A 25,594-nucleotide genomic window follows, 5' to 3' on the forward strand; every position below is an offset into this window, starting at 1 on the left:
TAAACTGCTTATCTGATCTGGATTTAACTTTGGTAAGTGGTATATATCAAGAAAAGTATCCATTTCTTTTAGATTTTTCCCATTGGTTGAAGTGCATGGATTAAAGGCTTTTTAAAATATGTCCTTATGATTCTCTGGATTTCCTTGGTATCTGTTGTTTTGTCTATCTTTGCATCTCTCATTGTTCAACTCTATCCTCTCCCTACACCTTCTAGTCAATTTGGCTAAGTGTTTGTCAATTTTCTTGATTTTCTCACAGAACCAACTCCTTGTTTCACTGATTTATTTTATTGTTTTTGGTTTATTTGTATTTTATTGATTTAAGCCTTAAGTTTTATTATTTCTCTCCACCTACAACTTTTGTGTGTTGTGTATTTTTTTGTTCTAGAGCTTTCAGGTGTGCTGTTAAGTTATTAACATGAGATCTTTATAATATTTTTATGTTGACACATAGCACTTGATGCTATAATGTGCCTTTCAGAACTGACTACATTGTGTCCCATAGTTTGGGGTATGTTGTTTTTCCACTTTCATTCCATTCTAGAATGCTTTTAACTTTTTTTCTAAGCTCTGCCTTAACTAATTTTTCATTCAGTAATAAGTTGTTCAATTGCCATGAGATTGTAAGCTTTCTGTTGTTGTCAAAATTCACCTTTAATCCATGGTGTCAGGTAGGTTGCAGGGTATTATTTCAATTTTCTTGAATCTGATTAGACTCACTTTGTATCTTAATATGTATCACATATTTTGAAGAAACTTCCATGAGCAGTTGAGAAGAAAGTATTTTCTTTTGTGTTTGGGTTAGATAGTCTATAAATAACTGTTATGTTTGTTTGGTTTATATTGACATTTACCTCCAGCATTTCTCTGGGTTTTGTCTGGATGACCTGTCTATTGGCGGGAATAGGGTACTAAAATCAACTACTATCAAAGTGTGGGGATCAATATTTTATCTGTAGTAGTATTTCTTTTATGAACTTGCGTGCCCTTGTGTTCAAGGAATGGATATTTAGAATTGCAATATCCTTGTAGTAAAATTTTCCTTTTCTGAGTACATAGTATCTCATCTCTATCTCATCTGATTATTTTTAGTTTGAAGTCATTTATCAGATATTGAAATTATCTTCTGGGGCCCATTTGCTTAGAATATTTTTTCCATTCTTTTACCCTGAGCTGATGTCTATCCTTTATAATAAGGTGTGTTTCTTGGATATAGCAGAATGATGGAACCTGTTTGCACACACATTCTGTTAATCTGTATCTTCTTATGGGGGAATTAAGATCACTAATGTTGAGAATTATCAATGAGCAATTTTTGTTGATAGTTGTTTTGTTGTGATTGTGTGGGTTTTTTCCATCTCTTTTGATTTATTCATCTAAGATTATTTATTACTTGGGTTTTCTTGGGTATAGACATCCTCTTAAGCCTGAAGTTTTCCTTCTAGCACCTTCTGTTGATCTTAATTTATAGATAAATATTTCTCATATGGCATATTGTATAAGTTGTTTTTAATTGTGCTTTTAAGATGGTGTCTAGACATCAGGATTGGGATTATTGTAATTCTTAGTGTTGCTATCTGATCTTGCCTTTTTGGGTGGATTTTCCATTACTTGCTTTTTTTCTTGCCCTCTCTGTATTATAGGAGATTGTAGTGGCTGCCTGTTGCCTGGTAGGGAGCGCTTCTGAGTCCCTGCCAGGTGTGGCCACTGGAAGATCAGAGTGGAACTTGTATCTGTGGAATGTGAGCTGACAGGAAGTAATGGGAATAGGCTAGAAGGGTGGAGTCTGAAAGGACCCACAGGATGGAGGAAATCTGGGTCTGTTTTGAAAATCTGGGGAATGCCAAGGGAATTAAGGAAAAGAGAGAACACAGGCCTATGTGGGATTTCCCTCTTATGCTATGAATATGTGTTATTGCCATTGGTTAATAAAAAAAAAGCTGCTTTTGGCCAATGGCTTAACCTAATATAGCCAGGCTGGAAAAAGATATATAAAGAGAGCAGACAGAGTAAGAGAGATGCCATGTAGCCACGGGAGGAGAAGGATGCCTGCAAGAGCCTACCAGAACCTTGCTGGTATGTCCCAACCTTGTGTTCATACATAGATTAATAGAGATGGGTTAATTTAAGATATAAGAGTGAGCTAGAAATATGCCTAAGTGATTGGCCAAGCAGTGTTTTAATTAATACAGTTTCTGTGTGATTATTTCAGGTGTGGGTGGTCTGGAACAAACAAGCAGCCCCCGTCTACAACAGGCCCCTGCAGGTGTATTGCTAAAGAGCTGAAGATGAGATTTAGGAAGTGAAATTAGAGAATAAGAAGGAAGTGAAGGTCATTTACCTGATTCCCTAGCCATCAAGGCTGGTGGGATTTTAGGGAGAAAGTGCCTCAGGTGTTGGTGGCTGAGAACATGGAATGGGGTGAGGAAGAAGAGTGTAGAAGAAGATCTTCATAGTCTCCTGGGAATGGCTGCCCAGAGGAAGGAGAAGCCACAACATGTGGTCTATTGTAGAGCTGTGGATGAGACTGGGTAATTGAAATTGGAGAGCAGAAAGGGGACTGGAGGTGACCTACATGTTTCCCTGGCTGTCACCATGTCCTGAAAGTTTCCAGGAAGATGCAACATTGTTTTCATCCAAGCATTTTTGTTCAAGAATGATAATAAAATACTTTCTGAGGACACAGAATTTTACATGATGCCAAACTGCTGCCCTCATTTTTTCTGAGTAGGTACAACTTGCTTGATAGGTATCACCATACCAAAATTAAATCAAGACCAGATAGACAAGTTAGCAGTCATTAAAAGTCTACACCCCCAAAAAAATCCCAGGGCCAAATGATTTCAGTGCAAAATCCTGCCAGAAATCCAAAGAAGATTTAATACCAATACTCTTCAAATTGATCCATGCAATAGAAACAGAAGGAACATAACCAACTCTTCTTATAAAGCTATAGTTACCCTGGTACTGAAACCACACAAAGACTCAACAAAGAGAATTACAGAACAATTTCCATCATGCACAATAATGCAAAAATACTCAATAAAATACCGACAAATTGAATCCAAGAACATATCAAAAAGATAATCCACCATGATTAAGTAGGTTTCATCCCAAAGATACAGGGATGATTCAACATATAAAAATCTGTCAATGTAATCCACCACATAAATAAACTGAAAGGAAAAAAAAACATGCAGTCATCTCATTAGATGATTAAAAGTTCTTTGACAAAATCCAACACCCCTTCCTGATAATGGTCTTTAAGAGATCAGGGATACAAGGAACATACTTAAACATAATAAAAGCAATATACAGAAAACTGACAGCTGACATCAAATTAAATGTAGAGAAATTCAAAGTCCACTAAAAAATAAAAAAATAAAAATAAAAATAAAAAGTCCACTAAATCAGAAACAAGAAAGGGCTGTCCACTCTCTCCATATTTATTCAATATAGTACTCTAAGTTCTAACTAATACAACAAAAGGAGGTCAAGGGGATACAACCTGGAAAGGAAGAACTAAAATGTTTGCTATTTGCAGATGATATGAGAGTATATGTAAATGACCCCAAAGATTGTATCAGGGAGTTTCTATAGCTGACAGGGATGTTTCTGGATACCTGATTAGCTAAAAATAAAATCAGTAACTCCCCTATATATAAATGATAAATGATCTAAGAAGGAAATCAGAGAAATAACACCTTTTCCAATAGCCACAAATAATAAAACATATTGGAGTAGCTCTAACCAAACAAGTGAAAGTGATATGTCTGACAATAACTTTAAGTCTTTGAAGAAATATATTGAAGAAGATATCAAAAAATGGAAATATCTCTCATGCTTGTGGATAGGTAGGATGAACATAGGAAAAATGACAATCTTACAAAAAGCAATACACAGATTCAATGCAATACCCATCAAAACTCAGAACCTTTATTAATAAATCAGATGTAGCAATGACTACACCACAGCACATAGACAAGACATCCAAAGAATAAACGCTTGGAGGTTTAGAAGAGGAGGACAGATGGAGAGACACTGAAGGCTGACCAATGGGTACAAAGTGCAGTTAGATAGAAACCAGACCTTCTTCTGTGCTACTGCATATTAGAGCAACTATAGACAGAATAATGTATTTTAGAAAATTTCACCATAAATAAAAGTTAAATATTTGAAAAAATGTATAACATGAATTAAATATTAAAGTATTAAAACGTGATGGGGTACCTCAATAATATGCACATATTAATGTGCATATTTTATATGCCAGATGTCATCAACAAGGTTACAGATAAAGAAAACGTGGTACACAGTGGCATTGTGTGTGTGTGTGTGTGTGTGTGTGTGCGCACACGAGCGCACATGCAGAAATATATACACATGTGTGCATGAAAATGTGGAGGTCAGAATGCTGACATCACTGCCTTCCTCTATTTTCTAAAACAGGGCCCCTCCCTGAACAGAGCACACCAAATGTCCGCAATGACCCATCAGCACTTTCCTGAGATCCTCCCACCCTGCTAGTGCTGGGCTTACAAATGCACCCAGCTTTTATGTGGCTGCTGCGGACCATATCATTTGATAATGTAGGCACCCCATTGACTTAATTATCTCCCCATCCCATCAATAACTTTTAAATAAGCACAATGTAAAGATCTGTAGAGAAGGTAAAAATTATTGAAAAAAAAAATTGCTCTGTTCCACACCCAGGTAGCATCTTCCTTCATGAAGAGCCAAAATCTAGGTGAAGAACAGGTCTTGATGCCCACAGTGAGCCCACATGTCACAGTGTAAATAAAGCATGGCAACACAAAAGAAAAGAACACAGGGCAAGGGTTGGGGATGTGTCCACCTTGAGAGAAGTAAGTTTCACTACAGAACAAAAAGAGATAAAGGATGCTGCCAGAAGCAGTTGCAGTACCACATAACTCAACTGTCTAAGTGATGGGTATGAGTTTCACAGGAGTAGACAGTGATGAGCACTTCCAAAGAAAAGGGGGCAAAACCAGCAGGCCTTACTCTCTGCAAAAGAGCTCTTTATTTGAAAACAGCTCCGGAGTGAGCTTCCAATTTTGTTATTCTGGGATTGTATTTTCTTGTTCTTTCATCTCAGATGTAGCTGAGCCCTCCTGTGTCTCCCAAATTCATCACAAGTTTAAAATTTATACTTATTATTCTTCTAAACTGTGAGTTTTCCCAGTCATGGCCTCTCGATTTCTATGTACCACTCTTACTGGTTCACTTAAGGTTCTCTGTTCGTGAGGACCATATGGATTTAACTTTATACAAGGAAGTCCTTACAGTATGTTTTCTATCATTGACAAATACACACTATCATCCCCAATAGTCTAGCCGGTAGCATGCCATCATACAGCACGACCACAGTTTGTGATGGTTTTGGAGCAAGTTATAACACACCTACTCATAATGGAAACATGTTTCTTCCTTTCCCACAGTTTCCAATAAATAAGTTGGCATTGCCCTTTTTGTTTTCCCTTTGTTGTTTTAAGTGATTTTTATATGAGCTTCCACACAATATTATCTGCCAAGGAATCTAATTCTTTAAAAACTTGTCATTTAGAACGCTGTAAATAACTCCCCTGGAATTACTGACATCAGTTTCTGCTTGGGGATTTGGCTTTCCCTGGAGAAGGACCTGCATACAATTCTAGCGTCTGACTTTGAGATAATGGAGCCTCTATTCAGACACCAAAAGCAAACATTACATAGATTTGGGTAGAAGTGGATTCTACATATAGTACCTAGAAAAGGATACAATAACTTTCTGTCTATCTTTAATTATAAGACAACTTAAATATATGTGTTTGTCAGTCTTGGTATTTTCTAAGCAGCTCACCATCATTTTGCCAATTTCTTTTCATGAAATAAATCTGGGAGATCACCAAAGACAGAGAAATAGCAAATAAAAACAAGTTAGGATATTTTTAGTCTTAAAGAAACCACATATCAACCCATTACATAAATATTCAGCTTAACACATTATATACTACTATATCATTTCACATAAATGCTATAATGGAAAAATAAAGCCAATTAAAGAGTAACAAGAAATATTATTTTTGGCTGGGTTGGCAGGGAAGGCCTTTCTAAGGTGCTGACATATATATGTTCACCAGAATTAGGTATGGGAGAAGTGCAGGGAAGGGGCAGGAAAAAGAGAGATTTCCGCATGCCCCAAGGATGTGAGGATGAGCAGATCATGGATGTGCTTTTCACTAACAGCTGGAAGTTGTTGGGACTATACTATAGTGAAGAAGTAGGGAATGTTGCCATACATGGACAGGACATGGGTTATAGGAATGAATTTACATTTTCCATTGACACCAAAGTCTAAGGAAAATAAAAGACTCAAAGAAATTCCAAAGTTTCCACCCTTATTCTTTGAAAACATATTTCACTGAAATGAAGAATACTAAGGATAAAATACACTGGGCTGAGATGGAAAAGGAAACTGAGAATAAAGAAGGCCCATGCTGAGTGATTATTGAATTGACTTCTCTTTAGATTTTTCCTCCTAGATTTACATGTACAATCAACTTCTAATCATCTTAGCCAATGGAAACAATTAATGAAAGGAGCATTCCAAAGTCTACTTGCATTTTATGTAGAACTGATTTCAAACATTTTTTTTTGAGTGAGGGAAGACGAGTATTTCAGAGTAGATCCTGCTATATAGACAACCTGTCAATCTTTCTGCTCTGAGTTAACCTCCAAAGAGTGGCAATTACAGGAATGTACTAACAGCAATCAACTTGGACATTTTGTTTTCAAAAAGATCAAACAGAAGAACTTTCTTGGCTTCTGTGTTTACCTGTTTCCCATTATCTTCTAAATTTCTTCCTTTGTATTGCCCCCAAGTTTATTCTGGAAGCACTCAGTGTCTTCCTTTCTTTCCCTTTGTCTTCTCAAAATTATCAACACAGGCACCAGATATCCTATGATAAATTTAACTCTTCATGTAATGTTTGCCTTATACATCTTTTACCTAATCATATGGTTGATATTACTGTTCTCCAATTCTCTTCTTAAGGGAGAATCAAGAACCAGGCCAAAATATGGTAGATTTAGAAACCTTTAGATTTAACCTGCAATACGACATGCTATGAAGGATGCCACAAGCAAGGCGTATGCTAGAGATATTTCTATAATGACCTCTACTTGCCTGGAGAAAAGGCAGTAGGGACAGCCTCATCTTGAGATGGTGTTTAAAGTCTACTGGGAAGTTGTTTGACTGCTGCTACAATAAACATGACATGGAAATAGTTTTTCATCTGAGGTATAATGAATGTTGGTTACTTAAACTGATAATAAGAGCAAGCACCCCCTTAACAATATCTGGCGCAGACAGGGAAAGTTAGCAGTTATCAAGGACATGATCCAAGGGAGCAATAGATCAAGTAGGAATGTGGAATTACTGGAAAGGTTTTTAAGAAGGACAGCTATGGACACAACAGCTGTGTTGAGCTTCAAAAGCACTCCATGTTATCAAGTATAGGAAAAACAACATGGGCCTATGCATAAGACAGGTTGATACTATTGATGAGTTAGTTTAACTCCAAGCTAAATAGTTCCAATTGTCCCGGATCTTTAAACACTTACTTCATGGCTAATTACAATTATCAAACCCCTCACAAGTATGATTGAATAGAAATTTCTTATGTGCAGAATATCACTGATTTTATCTCTAGGTATTACCTGAAACTCTTTGATATTAATATGCTTTTATGTCCCAGAGGAAAATTAATAGACTTCTCACCATTCTTTAAAATTTTCATGCAACCATGGATTCTAATGAATGGATATTTTTCCGTTTTCTTAGAAGTGATGTGTGTGTATTAAAATGTGTTCTAGCAGAAAATCAATTCTGCTAATGATATCTTATGACTAGAAGAATAAAAGAAGTGTAAACAATGAAATCCCTGATGATATATTTACAAATTATATGAAAGCAAGCAGAAAATAATTTTAAACTTGCCAAGATTAATTTATCATTCAGGGGTTAATAATAACCCAAAGAAAGTTCATTGATGGATGTGAACCCTGAGTAGAAAATGCATTTTTGCAATTCTACAACAGTAGTCATTATAATTGCAGGACTGGGATAAGGTATAAAATCAAAGCTAAAATGAAAATGCCAAGAGCAATAACAAATACCTACCAACAAGAGTCTGTTCTCACACCCTGAAAGTTAGAATGCCATCATTAGAGGATAATCAAATTGTCTTTAATTATTGGTACAGCTTCAAATTTAGACACATCCTAGAGAATGGTAGGTCTATGCTTCCCCCTTGGTAAAGAACTTTGTAGAAACTTCAGGGGAGATTGCTGACAATACCAGGGAGGACATCACAGTGTTTACTATAGACTTTTACTTTCTTCTTAAACTAGACAACTATTGTTTACTAAATTTAATAAAGCATAATCACATGTATATATAAAAATGTATATATGTAAATAAATACATGTTCTCAATATGTGCTATATGTAGAAATGTATAACATATATACATTTACGTTATCTTTATATGTATTCATTGAGCTTTACACAGGGTTTATGAACTAAATCATTTACATAGGATAGGGATTATATGTCTTATCAATTTACCTCTCCTTTAAAAGTGTGCACTTGCTTTGACAAGGAAAAAAATAAGATCTAGTTACCTAGGCAAGTCATTCTGGCTGTGGAAAACCAGAAATCTTAGAGGAAAATTAACTCTTAGTTACACCTAATGACCTTAACCCAGTGTTTCTAGTCAAATATTTTTCCAACATCATGTTTTCTTATCTCTAATTTATATCTTTATCAAAATAATTATAAAATTGTTTTGCTTATGTATCTGGCATCAAAACAAAACCTGATGTTTTTTTGTATGTAAGTAATATAAAAATAGATAATATATTAAGATATTTGATGTGTTTGATACATGTACATAATAAAATAGGATAATGCATAGTATTGATTTATAGTTTATAATAATGGTGTTTTAACTTTCTCACATGGGATCAGAGACAGGGTTTTGACATAAAAGAAGAAACCAGCAGAAGTAGGAAAAAAGAGCTAACACATAAGAGGGGTAAAAAGGAAAAAGTAAAATCTTTGTCAGGATAATCACCAGTCAGCTTAATCAAGGAAGAGCTGTGGTCTGAGCAGCTTCAGGGTGGAAAGGAAGTGACAAGAGACAGCAGGGTCTGTGGAGTCAGGGGGATTGTTAAATGAGAGCTGACAGAATAGTCTCCTCTGATCATGCTCTGCTATCACCAGCCCTTGCATGGGAATCACAGAGACCTGGAATGGAGGAGAATGGTAGAAAGAGCTAACACAACAACAGTTTGGGATTCACATGAAGAATGAACAAACTTTTATTGTCCCTACTGCTTTTTGTATATTGTTTAGCAAGATTCTAGAGACCGTGCTGCTAACAGAGCTAGACAACAGTGTCTTTGACACACTTACCTGAGTTCTGAAACCTCACTGCGAACAGAGCTAGACTAAACGGTGTCTTTGACACACTTACCTGAGTTCTTCCTTCCGCATTTCTCTGCCTTTGTGGCCTTGTTTTGCCCTGAAGGATTTTTTTCCTCTAGGCTTTATCTCATGTCTGCATCTTTCAACAGTCAGGGAGCTATATCTCAGTCATGGTTTTTGCTTTGGAAAACACCTACAGACCACCTAGACCCCAACAATGCTGAAGAAGGCGCTGGAGCCAATTCCAAATCAGAAAACAGAACTTCTGTAACTTTTTAGTTCACTGGAGACAATGAACTGGAGTTAGAAGAAAAGCAGCAACCTTCTGGTTGACAAATGGACAGACTGAAAAATGTACATACAATGTTACACTATTCCAGCCTTCATTAATCCACAGTACTTTCCCACCAACACATAGAAAATATCCCAGTTTGTCAGCAGAGATCACCTTTGTTACTGTCTCTCAACTCAGATGATATCCAAAACTCTCTTTACAGTCACTATTGACTAGTTATTAATCTTTATCAATATCCTGATTCTTGTTCTAGTTAAGCCCTGGTGGCATTTCATGACCCTCAAGATCAGCACACACTCATAAAAATTTTGTTCTAACGATAAGGGGAGACTGCTATGGAAAAGGATTCACTATTTACTACGTCAGAGTAAATGTATTTGTGAATTGTGGTGTACTGAATAGGAATGGCCCACACTGGTTTACAGATTTGAATGCTTAGTTATCGAGGACTGGAATTACTTGCGAAGGATTATAAGGTGTGACTTTGTTAGAGTTGGTATGGCCTTGGAAGAAGTGTGTCTCTGGGTGTGGACTTTGGCATTTCAAAAGCCCATGCCGGGTCCAGTCTCTCTCTCTCCCTCCCTGCTTTCTTCCTGTGGTTCAGGATGTAGAACTCTCAGCTGCTTCTCTAGTACCATGTCTGCCTGCATACTGCATGCTCCCTGCCAGGATGGTAATGAAGTAAGTCTGAAACTATAAGCCAGTCCCCAAATAAATGCTTCCTTGGATGAGAGTTGCTTTGGTCATGATGTGTCCTCTTAGCAACAGAACAAAGACTAAGACAGACATCTTTCAAAATTGCAAATATCTAATTCCAAGTGTCAGAGAAAAGCTCACAGAGGAATGTCTAAGGACCTCCAGTCACACTTTAGGAAGATAGGTCAGTGGGAAACTGTTTGGTGCATAAGCATGGGCACTGAATTCCAATATCCCATGTCTACCTGTAACCTATGTTGAGAGTAAGTCAAGCAAGTCAATGGCTTATTAGCCAGCCAGTCAATCCAGTTGAAATCTGAGTTCCAAGTTCAATGAGAGACCCTGTCTGAATATATAAGAAAGTACAATAAAAAAAAGACACCAGACATTGACCTCTGGTTTTTACCTATACCCACAAAGGTAAACACATGTGTGTGTGTGTGCGCACACACACACACACACACACACACACACACACACACAGGAAAAAAAATCAGTCAATGGAAGAGTTGTCCAGTCCAGTAGGAAGCAGAGAAAGAATACACTTGAAATTCAAGTCTCTCCAAAGGATACTCAAAGCAAGATCTTATCCCAGAAAGAAGTGAATGTTGGAGTCTTGGAAATAGAATGAGTCATAGCCTTCTTCTCAATCTATAGTTAATCCAAGGAGAAAATTCCCAGAAATGGAAGTCCATCTAGCAGACACCCGGATAGCAGCACAACCACACCAACTGTGAAATGGAAACAGAAATAAAGATTCAAAGCTCTGCCTACCCAGACCTCATTCGCAATGAGTGCAGAGCAAAAGGGACTCTCAGCGTATCACCAAGACAATATCCACTGGATTTTTAGGATCCAGTCAGGACTGGACCAACCTGTGGCTGGCAAGTCTGAGTCCCAAAGCTGCTGTTCTAACCGCACGGCGACAGGGTCTCCCCTGTGCCAGACACAGCAGCACTTGCAAGTGGAAAAGCACGAGCCAACCCCACAAAGAGCGCAGCCTGCACCCATGGGAGTCCACAGTAGAGAAAAGAATGCATGAAGGCTGATACACCAAGTCAGTGGCGTAGTCTTGAAAAAGAAGATGACCTTCACTGTCTAACAGCATTATTAAATTTCAGGCCAAATATTGATGTTACAATGGATGCCTTTACCATCATTTTATTAACAACTGTGTGAAATCTCACTTCTTTGTGAAACTTTTTTCATAGAGATGTTTTATATAAGCCCTTCTTTTAAAAATTACTGAATTTTTATAATATGACAGCTGGATATATTTTATTACGCATGCTGCTTGAGTTAATGAAAATCCTGGGATGAAACATATTACTTAAATTATTTTAAGGTACATTATACAGCTTGTAGAGAACTTTCATTTTTCCCTCAGGCTACACTGTTTCCCCCTAGTTTTGCATAATAAATTCAGGCATTATAAACCAGGGCTTCCCTCTGAAGTATCCCTGGTCAGATGTCTTTTTTGACTAAAAGAATTGGGTTGTTATTTTGCAAACTATTATGGTATAGGGTATAAAGTCAACCGAAATTGGATATGTGTAAAATCTACTACAAAAAGTGATTTATAAATGTGGCCACCTGAGACTTTTAAACAACAAGAAAATACAAGAGAGGGGGATTTGATATGAAATCTGTTGGAATAACTTTATATAACTAAATTAAGATTTAGTAACTTCAGGTCTTCTACTGTTGCAACTGGATTACAGCAACCTGAATTAGAAATAGGTTTCTCCTTTAGAAAATAGAATAAATCGTGAGCTTTCTTCCTTTGAGGCATAATTAGACTGGGTGGGATCACCTGGGCCATGTTAGTATCTGCTTCATGAGAATAAAAAGTTCCCCACTCATCTTCATGAGACACTGAGGGATACAATTACACCTGACCTGCCCAAGCTTCCCAACCTAGGTGGCTCCACCCTCATGACAGCTCCACACTGTGCAGAACGTTGTACTGTAGAAGGCGTTCTTACCCACCCTAAAAACTCATAATAGTTTTGGAAAAAAGGGCTCTGTATTTTTAATTTGCACACTGCCCTTCAGATTGTGTGGTCAATCTGGTATGCAGAGAGGCTAATTAAAATGCATGAGTTTGTCTCTATGCACAGGACCTTCATGGTGCCGAATGCAAAATCCCTTCTTCCTTTCCAAGACGATCTGGGCTCTAAACGGCATCCCATAAGATGTATGGAGAGGAAGCGAGAAGGTGGCTAAGTAGTACCATGTCTATGGATCTTGCACGAAACCCTTGGTCCAATTCCCAGGACCACATTCACTGGCTGTGGTGGTGCTCACTGAGCACTTGGGATATAGCAGTCACCAGATCAGAAGTTCGAGGCTAATCTCCCTGTATATTGAGTTTAGGCCAGCCTAATCCAAGTGACGCTGCCTGAAAAATCAAGTGTGGGGACACAAGTCATAGAATCTTCCCCACTGAACCAGTTATTATTTCAACTACACCATGTTCCCCTCCCCTTTTCAACAACCATGTAACTTACTCAGCCTTCCCTGTATGCCCAGGTTAAGCTGGCATGCAGATGAATATAAGCTTACTTAGATTCCTGAGATATCTAATCAGGCCACCATGATTCCTTGTATAACTCATTTCCATAAAACTACTTAACATAGACACTAAAGGTAACTTTGGAATTCATGAGGAAGATCCTTGAGGCCCTTGAGCAATGAGAGAGCTCTCAAAGTGTGGACTTGGCAGATGCTATGAGTCACCCTGCTTCTGAAAGAGCTAAGAAAGTGATTTGACTAGCAGGAAAAGTTACCCCATAGGTTGGGGCCAACGTGCAGTTCTAGGGGTAGCTTGGGGGATCCATGTGCAGATGACATCATTAAATGTATTATGGATCACTTACTGTTGGGGAAAGGTTGATAGAGAAATGTATTTACATATGACCCCCTTCCCATGGCACATTCATTGAACTACAAGTTTCCCAAACTGCTTCTTCCCTGAGAGTTTGATCTGCGTTTCCCAGACTTCGAGTCGGGTGTCAGAGATTTTAATGAAAATTTGTGCAAAGGTAAGGCCGGGGTGCACCTTTCTGACTATTCCATCTACTGACATCATTGAGAAACAAACAAGAAACTCCAGGCAGATGGAGACAGAGAGCCACTCTCTCCATTCCTAAGCTTTCTAGTTGTCAACTTCATTCTCCCAAGGCCCCACTTGTTTCCACATGTATTGTATTAAATAAACATCATTTCATCTGGCTAATTTTGCACCTTGCAGTCAAAGGTCCAGTACACATTCCTAAGACACACGCTGAGACTTGTGGTAGTTCTTCCTGTGAAATTGAAGGGCCACAGCTTGGATCACCTCAGGTAAAGTCACCTCAGATTCATGCGCACTACTATCATTAGAGAAGGACAAAACGTCTTCTCCCAACCTCAAAATAAACTACCAACTGTAACAGTCCTACATACACTAAAACTGTGATTCACCCAGGTGCCTATTCCAGCTGTTTCACACACAGCCACCCAAGGCTTAGAGGCTGTTCTGTCCTGTTCCTTTGGTCACCTAAATAGAAGCCCCACCCTGTCTGAGAAGTACAGAGTTCCTACTCCACCACAGCCAGAGCATTAATATAAAACTGTCTCGGTGATACCAAATCACATGAGAGCTCCCAGAAACCAAAAGGGGAAAAATAAGAATGCTAAGATTAGGTGCAAATCCATGAGAGGCCTAGATTATAGAGCCTTTGCAGAGGTCATCCGAGCTCTTGACTACCACACAGTGGCTATAATTTGGGAACTCGGGTCATAGTTACTTAGATCAGTGCTCTCAGTATCTTCGCTAAGTATACTAGAGACTTCTGCTGTAAGTCTTCTCATTATTTCCTCACATTGCTTCATCTATTCTCCTCCAGTAAACTTGCACCAGCAAGATGGTGCCAAGAATTCCCCTTTATCCTCCACACTCTTGGCACAAGAGTAGACACATGGAAGGCGTCTGAAAATGCTCATTTAACTGAACTGATTGAAACGCTAGTTTCCCAAATGAGGTTGGTAATGTTCTATTCCTTGTATGGTAGAATCTAGCCCAGCATCTTGATGGATAAAAGAAAACTGTGTAAAGCACAAGGAAACACGCTTCACCTACCTTAACCTCTAAACCTTGATTGATTTTCAAGTCTTTGTTGAATTCTCCCCCAAAACTGTTTAAGCCTTTTTCACAACATGGATTTCTTCCAGGCCAAGCTTAAAACACATTATTTCAGCCCAGTTAAAGTCTTGCACACATTTACACAAAGGAGATATTACTTTTGCCTAAAGCAGATCTTTTGTTTGTTGAGCTTTCCCTTAGCATAGTACACAGCTCTTTGCCTAGCTGTCTGGATACCCTGGGCATTTAATAAGCACTTACCATTTTAAGTAGCTTACTGTCCTGAGAGAGTCTTTCAAACAAATCAAGACTGCAAGCAGAATGAATTCTCAAAGGCTATTTTCGTTTTGTTGTTGTTGTTGTTGTTGTATTTTTTGTTTTGAGGGGTTTATGTTGTTTTGTTTTTTGTTTGGGTTGTTTTTGTTTTGTTTTTTGTTTGGGGGCTTTCATTTTAAGAAAGAAGCCAAAAGGAAATGCCAACCCTCACTATTTCTTGTCAACCACCTTATCTGAGCATCACCTCAAGAGGAGCTCTTCATTGTGAGCAAAGAGTCCATGCCCCACCCCTACCCCTGGCTTCACCTCTGAGCTCTGGCCCCCTGCTCTCAAGCCAGGTGGCCATGGTGTCTCTCCAGGCCTGCCTTGCTCTCTCCTATTGCTTGGACAAGTCTCCTGGTCCTTCTGAATAATAAACATCAATGCCCCAGCTCCCTCTTACTGCAGAACAGACCCTGAGGCTCCCGTGCTCTCTTCTTCACTCTTATGGTTACTCTGAAACAACATTAGGCTTTCCTTCTCATGTGCAGCCTCTATGGACCATACATGAGTTAGCGGGTTAGTCAGACATTTTGTTGTTGTGGCGAAATATCTGACAGAACAATATCAAAGGGGGAAACATTTATTTTGGTTCATGAATCCAGAGGTTTCATTCCAGGGTCTGCTTACTCTTGCTTGCTGCTTAATTGGGGCCTTAATGAAGGCCTAGCGCCATGGGACTTAAGTGTGGACTAAGCATGTGAAGGAGAGAGATGAGAAGTGTAAGGGGAGGGGGAGGAGAACTCAGAGACTAGGTATAAAATGCTGAGACTGCACTTCCTAACTGTGTCCCCAGTGACCTGCTTCCCCCAGCTGTGCCTATAGCCTAGAGCTTTTAGCATCAACTAGGAAAGCCATCCAAACAATAAGCCCATGGGGGACATTTCCTAATCTAATCATGCTACTCTCCCCCTTCCTGGTTTCTTCCTTCATTGTCCACCTCGTTCCTTTTAGACAGAAACTAAATTAAGATTTGCTTTGACTCTGAAGAAGCAAGGACTGAGAAAGACAACGTGTTACTTGAAGGAGCTCTTAAGAAGGAAAATGCTAGCTATTTGGACACTGCATGGGAGATGTTTTCAGGACATACACACAGCAACCTGTTTGAGTCTTCTGGAGAATCTACGGCAAATTAATACATGATATGCTAAGTTTTAAGGAGTACTAAGTATTTTCCAAAATGCTAAGCTAATGAGCAATGTTTTCGTGCATTATTTCTAGATAACATGAAGAAAATGATTTACAAGATTAGGTATGTATTCTAAAAATGTCATTCAAATAGGTGTGGATGGTAGGAAATTGTATCCGTGTATTTTTTAGAATATTTTAAGGTTTTATTTAAGCATTTATCTGTTAGGTACAGTTTGTTACATTTGCCATTCTCTTTTCCTTTAACAGGAGTATTTAATGACACCTTAAATGTCCTCAGAAATTTAATACTGAAGCTGATAGTCCTGGCTGGTCAGGGGAGGTTTCTGTTTTATTCTTAAACTGTAAAATCAAGTAAAAAGTATAAAATATTGACTAAATATATTTTAGTGCTATTGTAATTTTGAAATTATTGTACAGATCCTTATAAAATGTGAACATGTAAACAGCCACATCTAAATAAGTAGCCATGATTGTCCTTAGGTTTAGGTAAAAGACTCCTGTTTATCCTGCTTAGGAAAATATCTCTATAATTACCTAATGCTGAAACTTAAAAATTCTACTTCCAAAGATCAGGCTTTAGATTAGCACAAAGTCTCCTTCCGAAATAAACTTTAGAGCAGGCATTGAGAGGAGATAAGCATTATCACACAATGGCACCTTAAAGAGAATTAGTTTATCAAATGTTCTTTACCTGATAACTAAGTTCAAGTGAGTTACAGAGAAAATGGGATTTTTAACAGAGATGAGAAATCCCTCAGACAGACATGAGACCTGGCCTAGGTAAGATTTTTAGTAGCATGCATGGGTGTTGTGGTTTTTCAAGAAAGAGGGACAGGAATAAGATAACAAACAAGAAAGGAAAGCAGAGATGAAATCCCTACTTTTTTCTATCTGACCCCAAACTTCCTCTCTTGGGATACATCTTACAGAGATAATTATTATTCTTATTTAAAACAATTTAGAAGATGGCCACTATTCTTGATTCAGTGCTGGATACAAATACCCACAGTTTGTCCCTCTAGTTCATTAGCATTAAGAACATTGTTGCCAAACTTACTGTGGCTTCTGGAAGCAGCGACTCTTGAGGGTTGTGAAAAGTGAACAAAGGCATGAAGATTGCACAGAAAGCTGGAACAGAGGAAAGCAACCGGGTAATGGTTTCTTTTCAAATTCCTCACAACTTTGCCCATAGAGTGAGGTCCAGTCACACCAATGGCTTGGCAGTGACAGCAGACAGAAAACTTCTTTTTTCTTTCTAGCCACAGAAATGAATCAAAGTTTATCTGGACTAGAGAACATATGGAAATCACCTAGCATCGAGAGGTAGAAAATGGGATCCCCTAAATTTGTGCCGTAAGCAAGAATCAGGCTCACCTCTCAGCCTATAAAGTAGAAGGCACCCAAACCAGCTCAGTGACAACACTGAGAAGTCAACTGAACGTTACCCACACGTGGAGCAAACTCAAGCTCGGCTTTAAAGTGCTGCAAGTACGGAGTGGAGCTATGAGTCAGAGCAGAAGAAGACAGAGCCCTTGGCAGTAGTCAAACAGATTCCCTAGAGACATCAGCCTTCCCAAATGATTATAACTAGACCCAAAAATCACATAATACAACATCTACATGTCCAGGGTGTTATCCAAGTACACAGCATGCCCAAAACTAGGAAAAGCAGATCAATTCTCAAGAGAAAATTAAACAAATAGATGCCATTCTCGGAGGTATATAAGTGTTTGACCATGGGGCAAAAACTTCAAGCTTCTATGATAGTCATACTGTTCAGTTAAAAAACAGTACATTTGAAATGTATAAAAGGATAAGAATGTTTATAAGTCCCATGCTACAAGTAACTAAGTGAAAATATTATCGTGAGAAAAGCAATAGCCAAGATTTTAAAGATCACTAGATAGTTTCAATAGCAGGTTGTAGGCAGCAGAGGAAATTTTTAGTGAATTTGAAGATAATTCAGTAGAAATTACGGAATCTGTAGAAAGGAAAGATGCTGTTTTACATTTGATTTGTTTATATTCTGTGTCCACATGTATGCAAAGTCACACAAGTGGAGTAAGAGGAGAACTTATGACAGCCAGTTCTCTTCTTTTATTACTTAGATTCAAAGAAATGAATTTAGTTTGCCAGGTTTACCAGAAAGGGCCATCTTGCTTGTTTAGAGAAAAACAGGTTAATAGAGCCCATCATATTTTAGAGATCTATAGGATAGTAACTAACATAGTATCTACATATATAAAGCCCCCACAGACTGGACTAAAATTTTTGAAAAACAAAAATTCTAACTATGCAATTTTGATAAAATATATATTAACAAGACAACAATGATGTGGGTATGTCTTCTATCTATCTGATGATTTCATTGGTTAATTAATAAAGAAACTGCTTGGCCTCATAGGTTAGAACATAGGTGGGTGGACTAGACAGAACAGGAAGAAGGAAGTGAGGTAGATGGCTCAGACAATTGCCCTGCCTCTGCTCTCTGAACCAGATGCGATGAAGCCAACCGCCAGGTCAGACATGCTGAATCTTTCCCGGTAAGACACCACTTGTGGTGTTACACAGATTATTCGATATGGATTAGTCAAAATGTGAGTAAGAGGCTGAAACTAATTGGCCAGGCAGTGTTTAAAAGAATACAGTTTCCGTGTAATTATTTCACATGTAAAGCTAGCCATGTGGGATCCGGGCAGGACGAAATGCAGCCCACAGCTCATCACTACACAACCATGTCCAGAATTGTTAGTTCTTCATGCTGTTGTACGTTTTGTACTTTTCACTTCAGCTTTTGTTTCATATTGTATTTTCATATATATTTTTTCATATCAAGTTATACAAATAAACTTTAAAACCTTATTTTTTATTTATTTAAACAAATAAACTCAGGAAATATAAATACTATCTCCTCTGAGATTTCTCTCATGACCTGTATAACAATAAAGAGGGGAGGAGTTGGGCAGATTTATTATCAGTTTCTCTTAAAATACTGGCTTTCCTCAGGTAGGAAAATATTCCAATCCATTACAGCCATAGCACCTTCCTGAGATACTTACTCCATGCAGCTTATTTGACTTAAGGGGTAGGTATCTGTGACTATGTGGTTCATGCTACCTGTGAGGACATGAAGCATATTTTGTTGTTGCTGCTGCTGTTGTTTGCTCAAGGGTATATTCTTTTACCAGCATTCAAGAAACTATAGCAGGCAATGTCATACTTTTCACAATTCTTGTTCCTAACCTCAAACAGTAATGATCGCTTCCATACTCAGCATAACCTAGTTATCTTATCATAAAGAAATATCTCTCAAAAAGAAGTAGAATAAAAGCTAATTTTATGCAGTGGATCAATAACTTGAATCAGCATGAATTTTTCATCAGAAGTAATAGAAGTCAAGAATCAGAGGCACTAAATAGTTAATTCCAAGTGTATCATTTACTAGTCTGTTGCTGTGATAAAGTACCATTTCCAAGGAAACTTGGAGGAAAACATTTGCTTGAGTTTGTGGTTATAGTAGGATAAGAGTCCATCATGATGAGGAGGCATGGCATAAGGTAGGCATGGCAGTAAGGTAAGTAGATGAGAACTCACATCTTGAATCATAAGCACATGTGTAGAGGAAGAAGTAGAGCAAGGCTATAGAGTCTCAAAGCCTGCCCCCAGTGACCTATTTCCTCCATCAAGACTGTCTCTCCTGAGTTTCCACAAACAGCACCACCAACTGGGGACCAAGTGTGCAAATACCCAAGCCTATGGAAGACATTTCTCATTCAAATCACCATAGTGGTCAATCCAGAATTCTATCTCCAACAAACATCTGCTTGTATACTGGTGCAATAGTGGCACAAATACTATGGGAGTAATCAACCATTTGCTGGTTGAATTTAGAACCTACTCCACAACATGGGATTCTTGTCTGGTACCATTAAGTGGGTCCAAATATGTAGCCAAGTGTACCATAGGCCCTAGGGAAGAATCTTGTGTAGTTATTATACTAACGCACCTAGCAAGAAACTGGCTCCTAGGTTCTTATCTTTATATCCTTGATTAATACATCTTTCAACTCTTAGCAGAGAAACTTCTTTTAGCAGTAGGTGGTGACTAGACCCACAACTGGTCAGCATGTAGAGAATAAGAGAGGGTAGAATGCTTGGCCCTAGAGGAGATATCTATACCACAGCCCTTCTCACCAAGACTCACTGATCATCATAGAAGAGAAGGTGGAAAGATCAAAAGAACCAGGAGTCTAAGTAGAAATATTAAACAAAATAGTATTTGCTAGACAAAACAGCACACTTGAGACATTGAACTCATATGGCTGAGAAAATAAACACAAGATCAACTCAGCCAAATCCCAATATGGATGGGAGAGTTCTTCAAGTTCCATACCTACATAAGGGACTATTAACAATCAATGGCTTCTGTAGAAGATAGAATCATTTTTCTTCATGGATGCAGGCACTGAAAGGCTGTCAGTGCTCCAGTAGATGGTCCCATCCATATACATACCCATACATAGACAGCACCAAGTGGACTAGTAGGTATTGAGAGATAGGCAGGGGATAGGGATGGCATGAAAATGGAAAGAAAAAGTGATGGTGTTTTACTTAAGGTTTCTATTGCCATGATAAATACCATGACCAAAAGAAACTTTGGGAAGAAAGGGTTTGTTTCATCTTACAACTCTAAGGTAAAAGTAAATCACTGAAAGAATCCAGAGCAGGAAATCAAGACAGGATTCTAAAGGCAAGAAATGGAGCAGAGACCACAGAGGAGTGCTCCTTCCTGGCTTGCCCCTCTTGGCTTGCTGAGTTTGTTTGCACAGTCTTGCTCAGGACCACCTGTCTAGAGGGAAAAAAACACCATTCATGGCCTCAGCCCTTAATATGTCAGTCATAATCAAGAAAATACCCTATAGACTTGTCTACAGGCAATCTGGACAGAGGTATTTATCAATTGAGTTTCTTCTTCCCAGGTAACAATAGAATGTATCAAGTTGATTTTTAAAAAAAAGACTAGCTAGGCAGAAGGATAATGGAGGAATTGGAGAAGAGGAGAAGTGGGGTAGATTTAATCCAAACACATTAGATACATGTATTAATATTAAATATTTTTCTTTAAACATACAAGTATAAATGATAAAACAGAAGATATATGTGCATGTGTAAGGTAGAGTCTCTCATTTAACTCCAGACCCTATAAATTCAGTTCAGCTAATTAACCAGCTTACCAAGACATCCACTATTCCTGCTGGAATTGCAGATGGCTTCTGGAATTATAGGCAGACCAGCAGGTGTGCCAGCAGGTAAACAAGTGCTGGGTCCTCATGCTCACAAAACAAGTGCTTTACTTATTGAGTCATCTTCTCAGACTTGGGTTGTAAGTTCTCTATATCTGATATTAAGTGGTGTATTTGGCCATGGCAGATATGAACTAAAGAGAACACACATTATTATGTCCAAAACAGACACAGAAAGGTAATATAAGGACACAGACAAATACAAGAGAAGAAGGAGAACAAGTGATAAAATGACAGGCTTAGACCTACCCAATGCAATGAGCGATTTTAATAATGGTCTCCTTCCAAGAAAGAGAAGAGGAACACTTCCAAACTCATTCAGTAAGAGCAGCATTACAAATGAACTACAACCTGATGACATTAAATCAAGACATCAAGCTCATAGGAAAAATATTTTTTAATATTTATATTTGGTTGTGAATGCCTTTGTGCATAAAATTATATGCTAGTACTAATATGATAAAATAATATTGGGTTTTTTATTCTATTTAGTTGATGTTTTAATACAGAGAAGTTAAAAATCTATTGTGAGAGACTGAGAAAATATAAAACTTAGAAGAATAAGAGACACCATGGATTATTGTTTGGAAAATGTTCTAATATTTTTATTGGATGACAGCAGGTCAAATCTCAACCATATTAAGATTTTACTGACACATTTTTAACTGAATTAATAGACAAACCCTTATCCAAACTAACAAAAAGATGGAGACAGAATATTCAAATTAATAAACTCAGAAAAGAAAAGGAGAACATAACAAGAGAAACTGAGGAAATCCAGAGAACCATAAAGACATAGTAAACCAAATTGGAAAATCTAAAAAAAAAAAAGTTTTCATGATAGGTATCACTAATAAAGGCTAAATCAAGGTCATATAAATATATTTTAGTAGAGCTATAACCCAGTCCATTCCTCAGTAGGGCAATGAAGTCAGCATTTCTTTCTCAACAATATGTAGGGCAGGTTTTCCCACATACAACTGCTGCTGCCTCAGATTGCCATGTCCTGTCTCTGCCTATCTTCAATCCTCCAAACAGAAATCATCTTTAGTCTACAGCATTGTCTCATACTGATGAATCTTTTTATCCGAATCAACCCACTGTTGAAACTCCAGTAACTATTTCCTTTATCCCTGGGAGCTATACTGTATAGACATTATCACATCATTTAGTCAATTCATCATATCCCTGTTTCTAGACTGTGGTTCAAACATCTTCCATCTGTCAAGGGAACATTGACCAAATTATTTCATAATATCCCCTTTACCCTGATAACCCAAACCACATAAAGTCCCAACAAAGAGAGAATTACAGACCAATATTCTTTATGAACACAGATGCAAACATACTCAATATATTACTTGCAAACCAAATCCAAGAGCACATCAAAAAGATGATCCACCATGATCAACTAGGCTTCATCCCAGAGATACAGGAATGGTTTAATATATAAAAGTCAATTAATGTAATGCACCATATGAATAAAGTCAACGAGGGAAAAAATGCACATGATCATCTCTTTAGATGCTGAAAAGCCTTTGACAAAATCCAACACCCTTTTAAGATAAAAGTCTTGAAGATATTAGGGATACAGGGGACATACTTATAAACATAATGAAGGTAATTTACAGCAAGCCAATCGCCAACATCGATTTCAATGGAAACTCAAAGCAAATACACTAAAAGCAGGAACAAGACAAGGTTGTGCACTCTTTCCTTATCTATTCAATATTGTACTTGAAATTTTAGCTAGAACAATAAGACAACTGAAAGAGGACAAAGGAATACAAACTGGAAAGGAAGATGTCAAAGTATAGTTTTTTGCACATGATGTGATAGTATACAAAAGTGACCCTAAAAATTCTACCAGAGAACTGCTACAGCTGATAAACAATTTCAGTAAAGTGACTGACTACAAGATTAACTTTAAAAAATCAGTAGCCACCTATACACAAATGACAGACTAAGAAAGAAATCAGAGAAGCAACATGTTTCACAATAGTATCAAATAATATAAAATATCTTAGGGTAACTCTAACCAAGCAAGTGAATGATGTGCTTGACAAAAATTTTAAGTCTTTGAAGAAATAAATTGAAGAAGATATCAGAAGGCGGAAATATCTCTCAGACTCATAAGTGTATCAGTTCTTAGGTGCCCCCAAATGATGTTTTTTGCAACTATTAAAACTCAAATGAAATTTTTAAACAATAATTTAAAATGCATAATAGGGCTTATAAATTTTGAGCATCATTGTGAGGTTATTCAAATAAAAGAACCTTCAGAGTGCTGGAAGAGAGACACTCATAACAGTTAAGGTATGAAACTCACAACTCTGTGGTAGACTGGTCGGACAGGAGGATGGAAGCTTTGCTCTCTCAACTATTGTGTAACAGCCAACAATGTTCTGATTTTCCTCTCTCTGAGCATGCTGGTCCCACACAGGAGAGTTGTTTAGACATCCGTGATGGTTGTGGTTGTATCTTTCCCCTCTGACCAGCTGATACTCTGACCAATAATTCCTACCGTCCGCAGAAGACTGAGTGAATCATTATGTCTTACCCACATACACACATATATACAAGAGCATACACATACTCACGCATGGAGAGAGAGAGAGAGAGAGAGAGAGAGAGAGAGAGAGAGAGAGAGAGAGAGAGAGAGAGAGAGAGAGAGAGAGAGAAATCTGTTATTACTGAACAATAAAGCTTTTTTTCTCTTATCCAGGATGGTCAGCATCAAGAAAACCATTATCTTAATCTATTGTGGGCAGCATATGCTCTACAACACTAGTACCAAAGAATTTTTCAGGATGAAAAATAATGAAATGTGGAAATTACCTAAAGGAAGCTGCTTATATCCAAAAGATTTTTGCCTTTATTAAGACATCATAGCTTATGAGTAGCCAGGCTTCCATGACTTTTCTCAGAGCACACTCTTTTTGTATAACTAGAACTTTGAATATTAGCCAGAAGTATAGCATTTGGGATCAAGGTTAAGGATCTACAGAAAAACTTGACCGTTTACATTCTGTAACTTCCCTCCTGATAAACAAATATGGCAACCTTTCCTTTCAGAGAGGCAGAAAAATATAATTGATCATTTGGCTACACAAATCACAAAACTCAAACCTTTTTGTTATTTGACCGCATGTACATAAAATGTTTTCTATAGGACTTGAGATATAGTTTAGCAGTTAAGAGCACAGACTGCTCTTCAAGAGGACCCAGGTTCAGTTCCCAGCACCCACATGACAGTTCACTACTGTCTGTAACCCAGGAGATCTGACATCTTCACCAAGACAAATATGCACATAAAATAAAAATAAATAAATACATATTTTAAATTTATTTCCTATAAGGAAAAATAATAGACAAGCCATGTCATCTCCTATAGCTATGCTTCTCCTCCAGACACATGGTATTTCTGACAGTAATGGCTAGAATGAACGATCTGAATACCCATTTCTTTCCTATGCATTTTCCCAAAGTCAGATAATATTTCCTGCTCCAGACATTTTTAACTTCCAACAACACTTGGGTAACCATTAAAGTCAGCATTGAGAATGGGGCTTCACCTTCACCTCCAGAGCTTTTTTTTTTAATCTCAGAGCAAGGCTCTCTCCAGACAGCAATGATGTTACTGACAGGGAAAGCCAGTCCCTTTCTTGAATGGCCTTGTTCTGCACTGTGAGACCACAGTTCTCTCAGAAAGCTGAACTTTGTTTCCTCTCTTTTGCCAGATTACAAAATCAACCTAATAGCGGTCATTGCTGGTCTTTACTTTTTACACCAGCTGTAGTAGTCACATTGACAACACCTCTATTGGTCCAGTTCACCTAAAATCAGCTGCCAGTCACAAAGAACCTTCCAGACTCCATCCCACAGACATTCAGCAGAAGAATGCTTCTCCTTAGGCTACCTTTGAAATTTACTCTCTCAGTACCCCCCCCCCCCCAGTCCATGCCTCAACAGGGCAAAAAAAGTCAGTACTCCTTTCTCAATCACAGCAGGACAGGCTTTCCCATGTTTAACTGCTGCATCCAATCGCCAGCCCCTGTCTCTGCCTATCTTCAATCCTCTACACAGGAATCAACTTTAGAGCACTGTCTCATACTAATGAGTCTGTTTATCACTCACCTCACTATGAAACCCCAGGAAAGTATCCCTGCTTTTCCTGAAAACTGTACTGTACAGCAATTCCCACATCATTTAGTCAATT

The sequence above is a fragment of the Arvicola amphibius genome, chromosome 8 (genome assembly GCF_903992535.2).
Source record: "Arvicola amphibius chromosome 8, mArvAmp1.2, whole genome shotgun sequence".
NCBI lineage: Eukaryota > Metazoa > Chordata > Mammalia > Rodentia > Cricetidae > Arvicola > Arvicola amphibius.